The sequence below is a fragment of the Gadus morhua genome, chromosome 16 (genome assembly GCF_902167405.1).
Source record: "Gadus morhua chromosome 16, gadMor3.0, whole genome shotgun sequence".
NCBI classification, from domain to species: Eukaryota; Metazoa; Chordata; class Actinopteri; order Gadiformes; family Gadidae; genus Gadus; species Gadus morhua.
In genome coordinates, this window is record NC_044063.1 from 32361094 (window position 1) to 32378398 (window position 17305).

At 45.7% G+C, this 17305-nt stretch overlaps 1 protein-coding gene and 1 long non-coding RNA gene across 2 annotated transcripts in view; one reads left to right on the forward strand and one right to left on the reverse strand.

The window, feature by feature from the left end:
• The window catches only part of LOC115561754 (TGF-beta receptor type-2-like), an 86773-nt gene that overhangs the window by 58630 nt on the left and 10838 nt on the right, over positions 1–17305 (forward strand).
• LOC115561755 (uncharacterized) lies at positions 8205–11301 on the reverse strand. The gene is made up of 3 exons (XR_003979964.1): positions 10980–11301; positions 10632–10693; positions 8205–10518 (listed from the first exon to the last, which is right to left on the reverse strand). It is a non-coding gene; the product is annotated as an uncharacterized LOC115561755 (long non-coding RNA).

Below are 17305 nucleotides of genomic sequence, written 5' to 3' on the forward strand. Positions count from 1 at the left end.
ATTATTTCTCCCGTAGCTTATTTCTTAAGAATGTCGTGTTCCTTAGAAAAGGTACTCGAATCTGGCTCGCTTATGACTCACTTTATTTGTTCAAGTTTTGGTAGGGTAACTATGAAGCAATAGGAGGGGAATTGTATATTCACGCGCGGAGATCCAACCGGCCGACCAATACAGGGTGTGTTCTCTTTCAAGCAATCGTGAGGTATCTCACATATGGGTACGCCTCCCCGCGTATCCCTCAGAAGCACTTTATCACTACGCCAGCCGTGATTGGCTGGCCACGTCTGACGCACCCCGGGTCAGCCCCCTATATAAGTATCTGACCGTGCGTACAGCGTCATGCAATTACCTCTTCTCGCTCAGAAGTAATTGTTGACGATACTGCTAAGTGTCGAGGTTCTATGCTACTGTCCACAGAGTGAGCTTACCACTCGCTCGCCGGGCGCTAGTGCCTACTAAGCGGTTGTCGACGGATAGGCTTGTCACCAAACATCTATCTTTAACCAGCCTGTCTCCAAACAGTGGTTACTCGCTTCTACAGTGACTAGCTTGTATCCAAACATTAGTCACCGAGAACGTTTAGCTGCAAAGCTAACTCCGTCTAGCTGGAAAGCTAAACCGAATCAGCTGCAAAGCTGCAATAATAAATACAACTGGCCAGTCTCCAAACTGCAGTTAAGCCATGGCTTCTCCCCCTCCTGACACGGTGGATGGGAAGCCTGGACGGGTGTGCGTTTGTGGGAACCATATCTCGGAGAGAGATACACACCTCACCTGCAATGAGTGCCTCGGGCTGAGACATGCCCGAGAAGCACTGGCTCCCATGGGTACCTGCGACCACTGCGCACGGCTCCCTATGAAGAGTCTCCGACGTCGGCTAGCTTGCCATGTTAGCCTGACAGACGATGACCCGTTGCTGTCGGGGGCCCCCCTTCCTAGCGACCATATCCAAGTAGCCACAACAGGCGCGAGCACCGACTGGGGTGAAAGGATGGAGCAAGAAGACCTAAGGGTGATGACCGAGTCCGAATGCCTGGGGGGCTGCGAGGCCCACGATGAACTGGACTCGGTCGATGGCTCGGACGAAGCGATCCTATTTGAAGAGGACGGCGCCGACCCGTTCCAACCGGTCGAAGAGGCTGGATTGCGAGGAACCCTGCTTGACCTGCACCCAGAGGGTGCGAGAGGCGATGACAGCGGTTCCCCGACTATCGGCACGAGCCTACATGATGTGTGCAGGCGCGCTGCCGCCAAGCTGGAAATTCCATGGCCCAACGCTCCGCCCGAAAAGACCGGTTCCCGGTACGAAGGCAAGCGTTTACCTCGGGTGAAAAGCGCGGAGAGGCAACTTCTCCCCTTGTTCCCCGAGTGTGTGGAAGAGGCTACCCGCACCTGGTCGCAGCCTTTCTCATCGAAGAGCCCGATCCAGGGGGGAGCCGCGCTGGAATGCGTGGACATGGAGGAAAGAGGTCTGTTCAAGTTACCACTTGTGGAACCGCTGGTCGCTCAACATCTCCACCCGGGTCAGAAGGCCCTGTCCACATCGTCCGCACCGAGCTTCCCGTCGAAGACGGACGGTTTCCAGTCTTCTATGACCGACAAGGCATACAAGTCTGTTGCTCTTGGTGTGCGGGCCCTCAATGCGTCGTCCATGCTGATGGCGTATCAGGCGGAGCTACAAGACGAGATGTCAGGATCGGGTGTCATGGACCGCAAACTCTGGGACGAGATGTGCGTCGTGACCGACCTATGCCTCCGTCTTCACCGGTGCACCGTGCAGGCTTCTGGAAGGGCTATGGGCACCATGGTGGCGCAGGAGAGAGCACGCTGGCTCAATTTATCCAGCCTCTCTCACCGCGAGAAAGTACAGCTCCTCGACGTTGCGGTGGATCCAAAGGGCTTGTTCGGCCCCGCTATGACCACCATGCAACGCCGCTGTGAGGAAAAGAACTGGGAGGGGGAGGCTCTGCAGACCTGCATGCCCAGGAAGACGCAGCCTCCTCCCGCTCCGACTTCTCGGCCATCCTTTGCACAGGATTGCGAGACGCCCTGGTTCGCACCCCAGACCTCCACCTCAACCCAAGACTGAGGCTGGGGCTGCGTGGGCCAACAAACCAGCTGCACCAGTGGATCAGCGTGGAGGCCAGCCAGCGCCACTTCGCCCACGCCCGGGCAAGAGGCCTAAGCAGTCCGCCTAGCTCGCTGCCGGGAGAGGGAAAACGTGTCTGCCAGACGCACGCTCCTCTCCCACAGCAAAGGGGTATGTCCGAAGGGTCTGCCGTTGCGACTCAGGACAGTTTACAGTTCCAGAACCCCTCCACTGTCGAAAACACACACATGTTTTCAGCAATAAAATTGTACCCCCTAGTGCATTCAGGCCGAGGGCCGAGGGCACTGCTTTTGAAAAAAAGACAAAAAATAAGCCATATGAGCTCTTTGTCGGAGCAGGCTATAAACAGGGGGACGCAACGCTCCCTGCCACAAGCGGGCGGCGTTGCTCCACCTGTGGCGCCGGCGCCGGCAGTGGGCTCACTCGCACAGCGAATGCAGCACTGGCGGCCAATTGTGAAATCAGAATGGATTCTGAAAACCATAGAAAAAGGGTACAGAATCCAGTTTATGCATTCCCCTCCGAGTTTCTCGAGAATAATACACGCGCAGGCAGTGGGGGAAGCGGCTCACTTTCTTGCAGCAGAGATAAAGTCTCTACTGGAGAAACGCGCCATTCAAGTGGTTCCACCAGCTCAAGCAATGAGTGGGTTCTACTCAAGATATTTCATAATAAAGAAAAAGGGAGGGGGCATGAGACCTATATTGGATCTGAGGACGTTGAATACGCATCTCAGACGATACAGATTTCGGATGTTGACACATTCAGCACTGCTGAGGTTCGTACGTCCAGGCGATTGGTTCACCACCCTGGACCTGGCCGACGCATATTACCATATCCGAATCTACCCCCCGCACAGAAAGTTTCTCAGATTTGCCTTTCAAGGGGTGATTTACGAGTTTTCGGTTCTTCCTTTCGGACTGTCACTAAGCCCGCGAGTCTTTGTGAAATGCACAGAGGCCGCGTTAGGTCCACTCAGTACGAAAGGGATTCGTCTGGCAACCTTTATAGACGACTTCCTCCTGGCTGCGAGTTCAGCACAGGAGGCAATTGCTCATACGGAACACACGATGGCACACTTGTCATCGCTGGGGTTCAGGTTCAACTTGAAGAAAAGTGTACTGACCCCTTCCCAGTCAATAACTTTCATCGGGCTGTCTCTGGACTCAGTCACAATGAGTGCTCAACTAACTCCGGACAGAGTGAAGGCGATACATGCATGTCTCGCTTTGTTTCGCAGGGGAAATTATGTCACACTGAGGGATTGCCACAGATTATTGGGTCTGATGGCGTCAGCTCTAATGGCGGTTCCCCTTGGCAGGCTGTATATGAGGGGTTTTCAACGCTGGGTGTCGAGTCTCGGTCTGGACCCACGAGTTCATGCACACCGACGCATATGTGTTCCAGTAGACTGCACGCTGGCACTTCGTCAGTGGAAACATCAGTTTTTCCTTACACAAGGCGTGCAACTTGGCACGATATGTGCGAGGAAGGTGGTTACCACCGACGCGTCTCTATGGGGGTGGGGTGCCACCCACGAAGGGCGATCGGTGAACGGCCGATGGAGATCGGAACTGCGCTCTGTTCACATCAATGTTCTCGAACTTATGGCAGTGTTCCTGGCGCTGAGACATTTTCTGCCGTATGTAACAGGCGCTCATGTTCTGGTAAGGACAGACAATACGACGGTAGTGGCCTACATCAACAAGCAGGGAGGCTTGCGCTCCCCTCAACTACACAGACTGGCACACAAACTGATCCTCTGGAGCAGCGCCAATCTACTCTCACTCAGGGCAACGCATGTGCCTGGAGTGATGAACCACGGCGCGGATTTACTCTCACGAGGGCACCCTCGTTATGGAGAGTGGAGACTTCACCGGGAGGTGATGGAACTGATTCGGAACCGCTACGGGTGCCCGTCAGTAGACCTGTTTGCCTCCAGGGAGAACACACAATGTCCCCTGTTCTTCTCTCTGAACGATCCAGAGGCTCCGCTCGGGGTGGACGCATTGGCGCATGCGTGGCCGCGCACACTCCTTTACGCATTTCCCCCGTTGGCTCTGATAACCCCGACATTAGACAGAGTAAGGACCGAGGGTCTAATTGCTATTCTGGTAGCGCCGAAGTGGCCTCAGAAACAGTGGTTGGCGGAGATAACGCAAATGCTTTATTCACAACCGCTGCAACTCCCGCTGCGCAGGGATCTGTTGTCCCAGGCTCGGGGGGACATTTTTCATCCCCACCCAGAACGTCTGGCTCTCTGGGCTTGGCCCGTGAAAGGATGAATCTTACATCATGTGGCCTGCCACAGAATGTTATAATGACCATCCAAAGCGCGAGGGCGCCTTCGACGCGTACTGTGTATGAGGCTAAATGGCGTGTCTTTGAGGATTGGTGTACTTCTACTGATGAAGTCCCCTTCCAGTGTTCTGTTGATACTGTGTTGATATTTCTACAGTCTCTCTTTGACAAGGGGAGGGCGTTTTCTACGCTGAAGGTGTATCTCGCTGCCATATCAGCATGTCACGTGGGTATTAACGGCAAGACGGTGGGACAGCATCCCTTGGTCTGTCGTTTCCTACGGGGAGCACGTCGTTTGCGCCCTGTGTCAAAGCCTCTATCACCTGGGTGGGATTTACCACTGGTGTTGGGGGCTTTATCGGGGCCTCCTTTTGAACCATTGTCGGAAGTGGACGCGAAAACGCTTTCCCTTAAGACGGCGTTGCTCATGGCGTTAGTTTCAGCAAACCGAGTTGGTGATCTACACGCATTATCGGTGCATTCGTCGTGTATGCAGTTTGGCTCTGGGGACTCTAAGGTGTCGCTGCGGCCGAATCCGGCGTATGTTCCTAAAGTCATGGACACGTCCTACTCGTGCCTTTCCATGGAGTTTAGTGCTTTCTACCCTCCACAGTTCACCTCTGAGGAGCAACGGCGGATGCACACGTTGTGTCCTGTGCACGCTCTGAGAGCTTATGTGTCAAGGACTCTATCGTTTAGGAAGGCGGATCAATTGTTCGTCTCATGGTCTGGCCCTCACAAGGTTAAGCCTATCACGAAGCAGCGTTTATCACGCTGGGTTGTTGAGGCTATAGCTTTGGCTTATTCAGCTAAAGGGCTGGAGGCGCCTGTTGGTTTGCATGCGCATTCAACAAGGGGTGTTGCCACGTCGTGGGCGTTGTTTAAATGGGTTTCGTTGCAGGAGGTGTGCAAATACGCTTCTTGGGCTTCACCCACTACGTTCATGAGGTTTTACCGACTTGACGTTACTGCGCCTCGCTTGGCTCACGCTGTTTTGAGTGTGACCTCAGGGGGAGCGCAGGACGCTCTGTCATGATTGGAATGGTCACGTATCGTTGAGGTTGGCTTGTCCGGCAATACGGGAGTAAACATATCCCATATGTGAGATACCTCACTATTGCTTGAAAGAGAACTTAAGGTTACGACCGTAACCCCGGTTCTCTGATAGCATGAGTGAGGTATCTCACCGGATTGCCCTTCTTGCGGTGAGCGAGAAGAGGTTGCTGCCTTGAATGACGCTGTACGCACGGTCAGATACTTATATAGGGGGCTGACCCGGGGTGCGTCAGACGTGGCCAGCCAATCACGGCTGGCGTAGTGATAAAGTGCTTCTGAGGGATACGCGGGGAGGCGTACCCATATGTGAGATACCTCACTCATGCTATCAGAGAACCTGGGTTACGGTCGTAACCTTAAGTTTCTGATCTCTCTGGAGCGCGCGCCGGCTCCTATGCCGAGTAGGCGTGGCCTATATGAGCTGTTTTCCCGGAGTAAAATTTCCTCAATCCAGAGGTAATATTTGACTCTTTGTGGTGGTAATTGACTCTTTTCAGTGGGTTTGAAATACTCCGACACTATTCTACTCAGTTCAGAGTTTCATCAACTCTATCTATAGAAACTCTAAAATGCCCCATTTTCCTCAGCTTTCAGAGTTGTTTATCCTCGTATAAGAGTAATTTATCAACTCTTTTCAGAGTTTTTTTTTATAATTATGCATTTCTTCTGTTTTACGACTAACAATTAACTGAAATAATTTACAAAACAAGATGTATAGCCATGTCGCACTTTATTTCTCAGGCACTCCTGAGAAATAAAGTGAATAAAAATACAATAGAAATAATACAAAAAAAAAAGAAAAAAAGAAGATGAAGACAGAGATGAGAAGATGAAGACTGAGAGAAGAGATGAATACACCTCTGAAGAATAAGTCCCGCCTCCGAGGCTCCCCGTTCCCTCGGTCAAATGTCCATGGGAAATAACATGGTGAATAATCGTGCATAACAAACTCTGTAGGTGGCGAAGAAGTAAACGCTGAAGAAGGAACTAGATGAAAAAAGTGTGCACTTCAAAACGTGAGCAGCTTTTACTTCTTCGCCACCTTCAGAGTAGACGTAGGCATTTGACCGAGGGAACCGGGAGCCTCGGAGGCGGGACTTATTCCTCAGAGGTCTGTTATGCCGCTTTTCCACCGCACATGTAGCTCGACTCGACTCGACTCGACACGACTCGACACGACTCGACACGGTAGCAGCACGGGTCGTTTTCCACCGCAAATAGTACCTCCTGGACGTGGGCGGGGTCGGCTGCGCGAAAGGGCCGTGACGTATTTTTGTACGCGACGCAAACAACACGTACGCAACCCACACATGGACAGAACCCACATAACAACAATGAAGGACATCGATAACATTACTATTATTAGCTGGCATGTTGAAGAAGTTGAAGAAGTGGAATATGTTGGCTGCGGCGCTGCTATGGCTGTTACCAGCATGGTTGCCATGTCGCTCTCGTGACTTCGACACACTCTCTGGCCAATCAGTGGCCGGCCGTCTGCCGACGTCACCTTTTAGCATCGGCTCAGCTCGCTTGGAACCTAGAGCGAGGCGGTACTAAAAAAAGCAGCCACTTCAGGTACCAGATACCATGTTTTCGCGGTGGAAACACCAAAAATGCGAGCTGAGTCGAGTCGAGCTGGTACCATGCAGTGGAAAAGCGGCATTAGAGTAGTGAAGAGAAGAAATATAAGAAGAGGGAGAAATTACATGAAACGGTAAGGCACAATAAACAAATTTGTATCACCGCCATAAGACATCAGTATATAAAATATTCTGTGGTAAAAAAATACCTTTTATGTCCAAGACAAAGGGTGCCTCTGATGTACGCAATACCTTGTACGCATGGACATGTTCATTTAAGCATATGGATTCTAAAGCAGTTGTAATAAAAATAACCTGCTCATCTTTGATTACAATTTTCTGGATTACAGCGAAAACTGGTAACTCATTTTCGACTTTCAAACATATGGCCAAACCAGGCCGAAATACATTTCCATTGCATTTCACCCATTTAACATCAAGAACCTTAGTCCAAACAGGCATTTTAAGGTTTTCTGGAACTTTAGTCCCAACTTCCATCTCATTCAAGGGTTTCATTTTGCCTGGACCCATTTTCATGTCATTTGGATCAAATGTTTGCCAAGTAAGCCATGTAACACTGGTGTTTTTTTGCTAATGTATTTTTAATGTTCTTGAAGCTTTTTAGCTGCCTTTTAAAGATGTTGTGTTTTGCCTCTTATCTCATACACCAACTATGAATCAGTGGTCCAATTTTCCACATACATCGTGGATAATGCACCATATGGTGATGCTTTGGCAGTAATCTATTGCTTGGATACAAATGCTTGAATAAGCTATGGTGCTCAGAAATTAGATGTTTCAGGTATATGGTGATACCTGAGGAGACAACTGAAGAAAACACTATGCTGACAATCTGCAGCAAAAAAATGAACAAATACCAGTGCTGATCATTAGGATGCACAAGATCTCCAAACATAATGGGTAGATGACGTAGTAAACACCAGCTCTGCATGGCATTTAAGCCAAAGTCATTCGAACCCTCCACTAATTTTACACCAGGTGGTTTGTTGTTTTGTTTCATGAAGCCATAGTTGAAACTCTGAATTCTCCTTTGCACTTCTGCTGATGTAGTGTCATTTCTAATCAGGTGCTGAATGAGTAATTTCATTTCGTACTGTGCAACACCCTCCAAAATATCGTGCATTATATCAACTGAGAAGTTTGCTGTTGTGTGAAAATATTGCAATGAATTCAAAGGTCAATATTTTTTTACTCCCATCACATAAGGTAAAGTGGGATTGCTCTGCATTGTCTGGCAGTATTCAACATGAAGCTCTTTACTTCGAAATGACATCTTTGAACTATCTTCAGTGAATTCAGTCTGATAGTCCTACTTCTCTAATAGGCAAAAGCGGCAACAGTATCTAGCACTAAAGGATCCCACAAAACCAAATAAAGAATGAATACCAAGGTTGTCTCCAGTAACTTGTATTATTGTTCCATAAACGGTATGATCAAATAGAGGAATCTGAATTCCATTTGTTTCAAGAGCTGAGACATCTTGGACAAGTGGCGCTAGTATTTTCTCAAACCCATATGTTTTAATATCTTATGCATGAAACAAAGCAGCCAAATGGATATCTAGCAAACTTGAATTGTATTTAGGTGAAACATTTCTGAAGGTAAAATTGAAGGCTCATGAATTATGGATTCCTCTTTTCGATCCAAGGGGGTTACAACACTCAAATTCGTCAAAAACAAGGTGGATCTGTATAGCATGCTCTTGTTTTGAGAAGAGCGGATGATCCTTAAAGAATTCTCCATCCTGTATGTCATATAGTAAATGATGACTTTGTTTAGGATCTCTAATCAACATATCTTGATATTTGGGTGATTGTAAATGGACTTCAGCGTTTCAAGAATTGGTATGTATATACATTTATCTTTGACAGTGGTTTGTAGAAAAGTTCTAGTTGTTCTGTTAAGTCGTGTAGCAAATCTTGTTCCAAGAACAAGTTCAACTGGATCTATCTTCCTCCATTTCTCAGAAAAATAGACCATTCTCTTGCTCTCATTGTTTAATGTAACAAAAGGATTAATCACCTTCTCAACACACTCATATTTTTTAGAGCTTCTTGAGTGTGACTATGTATGTCTCTGAGCACTTCTTGTACGGCGCTTACAACATAGTTAATAGTTGCCTCTGCAACCCCAGCAACTTTAAGTTTTGCGAGCATTGTTGCACAACTGAACAGTACAGTGTCACATGGCAAACTCTGAGTGGGCAAAACATCTGTATCCCCTAATGAAATGGAATTGTTGGTTGTGGAACATTCACCATCATCAAAACATAAATTGTCATTTGCACAACACTTGATTAGATGCTTTCGTAATCCAGAAAAACTTTGATAAACGTGAGAACAACCTCTATGAGCACATTTTAACTTGAGACCCTTTCCTAATTTAAAGTGTCTAATATGTGCATTGGCATGCCACCTTTTACACATAAAGCATATAATCTTGCTCACTGTAGCATTTTGGCCCTCAGCTCAGACACTCTTGGATTTACTTCTGTGGTTACAGCATCTATGTCAAACACAGTTGTTTGCAGGAAAGTGTACAGGTTTGTCAACTCCTAACAGTATGTAGTGCCAAAAACGTAGTGAGCGTTAAAAGCTCATCAACAGCAGCCAGCGAATTTGAGGCTTTACAGGGCAAAGCGTGTTGGTCAATGACTATGAAGTAAGACTGGATCCTACTTTTCTTTGGCCCAACTGCTAGCAGATATGGTTCGAGACTTCGTACAATGAAATCCAGGTGTCCCTGAATGCTGGTACCAGTCTGAGAGAGACAAAGAGAAACGTAAATCGTCTAACAGCAACGTAACCTAACGTAGTTAGCAGCCTGGATATGGACAGGTTTATCACATTACAACCTTGATTCAAATACATATGGGACTCAGGCATGATGAGAACAACAAACACAAGTATCTTTACTTCTAAGGACGTGTTTAATCTGCTTTAATGGTTCCCCTTGATGAATTTCACAAGACAGTCACATGCTTGTCTGGCTGAAATCTTTCCCGGTCGCTTGCGGCCTTGACTGGAGGGCGGCAAAACCAGCATCAGTGAACCAGCAGGAGAAGGGAAGACATGTCACTGTCCCAACCTGGCGACACAGACAACAAAATAAAATAGGCATTTTTAGGTTTCAGTTTGATAAGTTTGAAGACCTCCTCCTATTTACTTTAACCTACCAATTACGGATGAATAACCAGTATAATGCATTAAACATCTGCAGTACCCTTAATTTCTCAGTAATTAATCAATTCCATTGAAATAACTATGGGCCAATATAGTTACCTCCTTCAACTTCAGTGGCAACGGCATTCTGGGTGAGATATTTTACCTCCTCAGTCTGTGTGAGGTCACGGCTCTGTGCGATGACCTTTGGTTTTATGTTGGTAGACCACTTCTCCAATAGCTTTGCAGAGGTTGAATCTCCAAAAAGAAGTCTAAAATCTTGATCGATCTACACAAAATCACAAAGTATAGAGGATGTATTTTACCCAAAACATATTAACCTCAACACAAAATCACCTTCAGATTTCACATTATTATGTAAAAAAAATAAGGTTTACATACCAGGCCTGGTATGTCCATGAACCGTGGGATAATGGCTAGCATATCATCATATCTTGGTCCACCTAGAATGATTGCAGATAATATGAGTGTTACATGGTAAGGCTTTTCTTTCTGAAGCACAGAGTATTCACAAAACTACAGGCCAGGATGACCATACACGATCGTAAGTATGTACAGAGTGATAAACATTTAAGGATATTACAACAATTTGCATTTTGGAAAAATTTAACAGGAAAACAGGTCAAATTCTAATAAATAAAACACAACACCATACTGTGTGTTCATTTGAGCCCAAAATTATACAGGGGTCAAGCTAATACAAGCAGTGACCAACATCAAAAACTGCACCTGTTTGTGATTGCCTTGAGCGCTTAGGTCGTCCCTCCGATGCTTCCTTCTGAAGTGTTTTTATTCTCCAGGCCAGGTATCCACTTCCATCTTCTGCATTGTAATAATGCTCCTATGGACATATCACAGACACAGATAAGTTATATATTGCTGGACTAATGTTATGCATCCAACACTCATGGAACATGCAACACTCGTCTGAATCAAGACACTTGAGATAACGGCCACATACATAACCCAGTTTGCTCATGGGATCTGCCAGGTATGGGAAAAGGGAGATGATCCCTTCGGCATAGTCTTATTTTATCCGTCGAGGAGGGCTTGTTCCACACACACACACGCACACACACACACACACACACACACACACACACACACACACACACGCATCACTTCTTTTAGGGCTTCGGCCTCCTAATTGATCATTGTAGTATAATTGAATGCCCTCTTTCATATATATGATACCTCCACCACTGGGACGTGGCAACAATTCTCCAAATCCATATGGGGAGGGGCGGGGGGTTGCTTGTGGACAGTAGGGGTGTACACTAGACATAATAGGAAGCAAACTCAGAAGGAGGACTGACCTCTCACACATATTTAATTAATTGTTTCAAATAACCCTGCCTCGTTAAATCAATGAGCTTGGTGTTTTGCTTTCAAAAATAGGTGATAGGCGAAGTCTAAACTGCCTTTTAAGGATACTTTGGAATATCCGTCTATCTTTTAACCATCAGACCCTAGTGTACGACAAAAACAACACAATTGACGGCAGCTCCTTTGCCGCGTGGTTTTTAGAGCCATGTAAGGCTTAGAGGGGGCGGTCGATAGCAACCACCATAGCAACCATGACAGTCAAGTGACATGAACGCAGCCCCATTGGAAAAAATAGAATACATACCCTACACACTCAGGAGATTAATTATATTTAAATTATTATGGCCATGAAGCTTTTATTTGTATGGGTTTACATTTCATTCTGTGTAGCATTGATATATCGGAGAAACACTCCCATTCAGAATGCATTGGTTTACATTTCGATATTTGGAGCAGCGTTATTTTTATTCATTTATTTTAGTTCATTTATTATTATTTTATTTTATTTATTATATTATTCAGTTTTTGAGGAGGTGCTTCAAAAATGCAAAATTGTCTGCAATCATCCAAAATTCAATGGAAAAACACGTTGGTTTGTTGTTAAGGGAACCCAGGGCGACACTCACTTCTGGGTTGGCCAACATACGTCATCCCTCCGCCACTCTGTACTGTAAAAAAACATGTTCAAGTTGAATGATAATGCATGATTTATTCTTTATTCTTCCATAGTAACACGGTAAATAAATGGCAAAAAATAGGCTGAGAACGAATTCGTATTTGCGATATGTTCAATAAAACGTAATCACGGACAAAATACGTTTTTCAGACTATCGTAATTGAGAATGCCGAATAGTTCTCTGAGAACATAATTTTAATGAGATAGGGTTGCTCTGTCAGTTGTCAAAAAAGAGGACGGACGTGGTCTCTATAGCAACGACCTCAGCTACCCAACACTGATCAAAAAAATGATTGTTTCTTGTGATGTCCATAGCCTTAACCCATACATGTTGTGTAATTAACAAGGACACGTTGGTTTAGTTGTGTTGAGTAATGTCACAGATTTCACTGTAAAATCGCCGTTAATGTGCAGCCATCGGGTCTTCCGTTAGCCAATGGGATGAATGCTCATAGCTTCATATATTGCAGTGGAGGGATTACATTGAAATGAGTGGAAAACCCCCTGCGTCGAAAAAAGATGTACAAGGTCCTCCATTAGCAAATGAGATGAATGCTCATAGCGTCTCTATGTGCAGCCATCTGGTCCCCCATTAGCCAATGGGATGAATGCTCATAGCTTCATATATTGCCGTGGAGGGAGGCCTACATTGTAACGAGTTGAAAACCCCATGCGTCGAAAAAAGTAGCACAAGGGTACCCTTTTGCGTCAGAAGCTGAAGCCGAAGTCACTGACCGTTCGTCAAAGATCTACGCGCTCGAAATGAGAATGTGTTGGTGTTGGTGTGCAGGAGTTCACAGATGTATGGAGGGGCGAGGTTTTGGAGGGCCTTGAAGGTGAGGAGCAGAATCTTGAAATGGATGCAGGTTTTGACCGGGAGCCAGTGAAGCTGCTGAAGGACAAGAGTGATGTGATTAATGGAGGGGGTTCTGGTGATGATGCGAGCGGCCGAGTTCTGGACCAGTTGAAGCTTACGGATGGACTTGTGGGGATACCAAAGAGGAGGGAGTTACAGTAATCGATGCGGGAAGTGACCAGGCTGTGAACAAGGATGGCTGTGCTATGGGGTGTGAGGGATGGGCAGAGGCGGTTGATGTTGCGTAGATGGTAATAGGCAGACCTGGTGATGTTATTGATGTGTGCTTGGAATGATAATGTGCTGTCGAGGATGACACCCAGACTCTTAACCTGAGGGGAGGGGGAAACTGAGGTGTTATTGATAGTGATGGAAAAGCTGTCAGGTTTTGTCTGGGTTGATTTGGTGCCAATGAGGAGGACTTCAGTTTTATTGCTGTTGAGTTTGAGAAAGTTGCAGGTGAACCAGTTTTTTAGTTCATAGATGCAATCAGTAAGGGAAGTGGGCGCGGGAGTGGACGAGGGCTTGGTAGAGAGGTAGAGCTGGGTGTCATCAGCATAACAGTGGAAATTAATGTCAAATTTGCGGAAGATATTGCAGAGGTAAATGATGAAGAGTAGGGGCCCCAGGACAGAACCCTGGGGAACGCCTGAGGTGACGGGGGAGGGGAAGGATTTAAAAGACTTTAGTTGGACAAATTGAGCACGGCCAGAAAGATAAGATGTGAACCAGTCGAGTGTCTGTGATGCCAATGGAGGATAGTCTGTTGAGGAGCGTGGTGTGACAGATGGTATCAAAGGCTCCACTCAGGTAGGATGAGGATGGTGAGCAGTCCAGAATCAGCTGCCATAAGGAGGTCGTTGGTGATTTTGATGAGTGCTGTTTCAGTGCTATGGAGTGGGCGGAATCCGGACTGGAACTGTTCATAAAGGTAATTGTCAGATAGGTGAAAATGGAGTTGGGAGGCAACTGTCTTTTCCAGGATTTTGGAGATGAAGGGCAGATAGGATGGAATTTGTTGAAGTTGGAGGTTTTAATGGTATCTCATCACTTGTAACTGCGTTACTTGATTCCATATATATATTCCATGAATATATTCATATTCCATTCCATGTAGAGGATGCCATCCTCTACATGCTACACCGAGTCCGCTCCCATCTGGATAAGGGAAGCGGCACAGTGAGGATTCTCTTCTTGGACTTCTCCAGTGCCTTTAACACCATCCAGCCCCCTATGCTTCACGACAAACTGAACAGGATGGGACTGGAACCCTATTTGGTGGACTGGATTGATGATTACCTCACTGACAGGCCACAGTACGTCAGGCTGAAGGGCATCACGCCTGACACTGTGGTCAGCAGTACTGGAGCCCCCCAGGGTACAGTGCTGGCCCCTGTTCTCTTCACCCTGTACACCTCAGACTTTTGCTACAACTCTGAGCTATGTCATCTACAGAAGTACGCTGATGACACAGCCATCGTTGGGTGTATTAGGGGTGACAGAGAGGAGGAGTATCGGAGTCTGGTGGGGGACTTTGCTCTCTGGTGCCACACTAACCGGCTACAGCTCAACACCTCTAAGACAAAGGAGCTGGTCATTGACTTTGGAAGATCCAGACCAAGTCCGAGACCAGTCCTGCTAGACGGAGCTGAGGTGGAGGCTGTGAATTTCTACAAATACCTCGGGGTCTGGCTGGATAATAAACTGGACTGGAAAACACACACCAGCTACCTGTATCGGAAGACACAAAGCAGGTTGTACTTCCTGAGGAGATTGCGGTCATTCAACATCTGCAGCAAATTGCTGTGGATGTTTTACCAGTCCGTGGTTGCCAGCGTCCTCTTCTACACTGTGGTGTGCTGGGGAGGCAGCATAAACAAGAGGGACACCTGCAGACTGGATAAACTGATCAGGCGGGCTGGCTCTGTGGTCGGAATGAAGCTGGACCCACTGGTGACGGTGGCAGAGAGGAGGACACTGGACGAACTGCTGGACATTATTGACAATGCCAGCCACCCCTTGCACACCGTCATCAGCAACCAGAGAAGCCTGTTCAGTGGAAGGCTGCTCCTTCCCAAAGTTAGGACCAACAGACTAAAGAACTCCTTTGTCCCTCACGCCATCACACTATACAACTCCTCACTCGGAGGGAAGTAGGAGGAAATAGAATAGAATAGAATAGAAGTAATAGAGTAAAGAGGACAGATATAACCTATTCCACTGCTTAATTTGAACTGCTAATTTATTTAATTTAACTGTCAGCCACCCCTTGCTCACCGTCATTTCATTTTATTTATCCACTATATTATATGATATTTATCCACAATGCCGTATGTGTATGTGTGTATGTATGTGTATGTATGTATATATATGTGTATGTATATGTATATATGTATATATATATATATGTATGTGTGTTTATGTATATGTGTGTGCATGTGTATATGTATATATTTATTTATGTTTACATTTATTTATTTATTTATATTTATTTATATTAATCCTCTATACAGTTCTCTACATTTATCTTATTTTACTTTACTTGAATCCTGTTTTACTTCTATTATTATCTCTACTTTCTATATTAGCTAAGAGTTTATTGTTTACTGTTTACTGTTTTTGTTTACTTTTTATAGTTAGTTAGTTAGTTAAGAGTTTATTGTTTATCTTATATTATTATTATTATTATTATTATTATTATAATTATTGTTTACTGTTTACTTTTTGTTTTACTTTTTATAGTTATCTAAGAGTTCATTGTTTATCTTATATTGTATATAATTTAATATTGTGTTGTGTTTCTTCTGTAAGCTACTGGACAATCAATTTCCTTGAGGGAGTCATCCCAAAAGGATCAATAAAGCCTAACCGAATCTAATCTAATCTAATCTACTTAAAATGGCAGGAGTGTCCTCCTCCTGCTCCTCGCAGCGTTTTTTGCTGAATTTAAATGAAAACAAGCTGCTTTGTTTTGCGTTTCACATTAACTAATAGCTAGCTACTAGAGATGCGCGGTTGGCGGTTGCAACCGCGGACTCCGCGGTTAAACCGCGGATCGGGCGGGTGACGTGACAAAAAATAATATTTTAATTAAATTCGGGCGGTTGGCGGTTTAACCAACGAAATTCAAAAATATATACACATTGTTAAATGTCGTTACCTACTTCCAAGCACATTTTGAAATAATCCAATTCTCATCAGGCAGTAAATTGGCCTCTCTGTCTCTATCACACACACACACACACACACACACACACTAACGGAAGCAAAAAAATTTAAATTAAGTGACGATCCGTCCCATGTCGAGTCTCCACAAACCTGCAAGTTATGAGGCAGCTGTCAGTATTGGAAGAAGCTTTAACGTCTCGTAGATGAAACTGCCTGGGTTATTTTGTTTCGTATAAGTTATATTTTAAAACAGCCAGTCATTGTAGCCTACCACTCGTGGAATATGGAATTTCAAAGAGATGATGGAGTGATTTGACTCAGAAGTGACATCAGGCATTGGCAGCGCGAGATGTGCAGAACAAGTTAAACTTCTAGCTCAGTAACATCAACGCCTAAGAAAGAAGGTAAGAAAAATAGTCTGAAAACTTTGATTTGCAAGGCAAGCAGGCAAGTGTTGGGCTTGTTGCAGTTACCTATATAGCCTTCAATGAGGTGAAATTTCGGAATTAATAGGCTCGAGTCGGCGTTACCTTAAAAGGCTATCTTTCATTTTGCAAAAAAAACAACACAGTAGGCTATATTACCATATTAAAATGGTGTACCAAATTGCGTTTTATTACAATGATAAAAAAGTGTAGGCCTACTAGCCTATGGTAAGGTCAGGTTTGCCGATGTGCTTGGCTATTTTAAAGTTTCTCCCTGTGCATCGATCGGAGACAGACGTCACTTCACTGATAATATTCTGGGGATAGGCTACAACATAGCCAATAGGCTTTCATACTAGGGACTTTATCCTTTAAATATCTTTGCGGCATTGGATCAGTCTCCTTTCAAGAACAGGCAAGAACTTTCTAGCCTCGCGTCAGCAGCGCATATACCTAAAAACAACAGGCGGATGGCGGGCGGGTGCGGTTTTGAAAATTGGTCAAAAAAATTGTTTTGCGGATGGATGGCGGGCGGATCAAGCGTTTTGTGATGCGGTTGCGGATGAAATAATAGCCCATCCGCGCATCTCTACTAGCTACCATC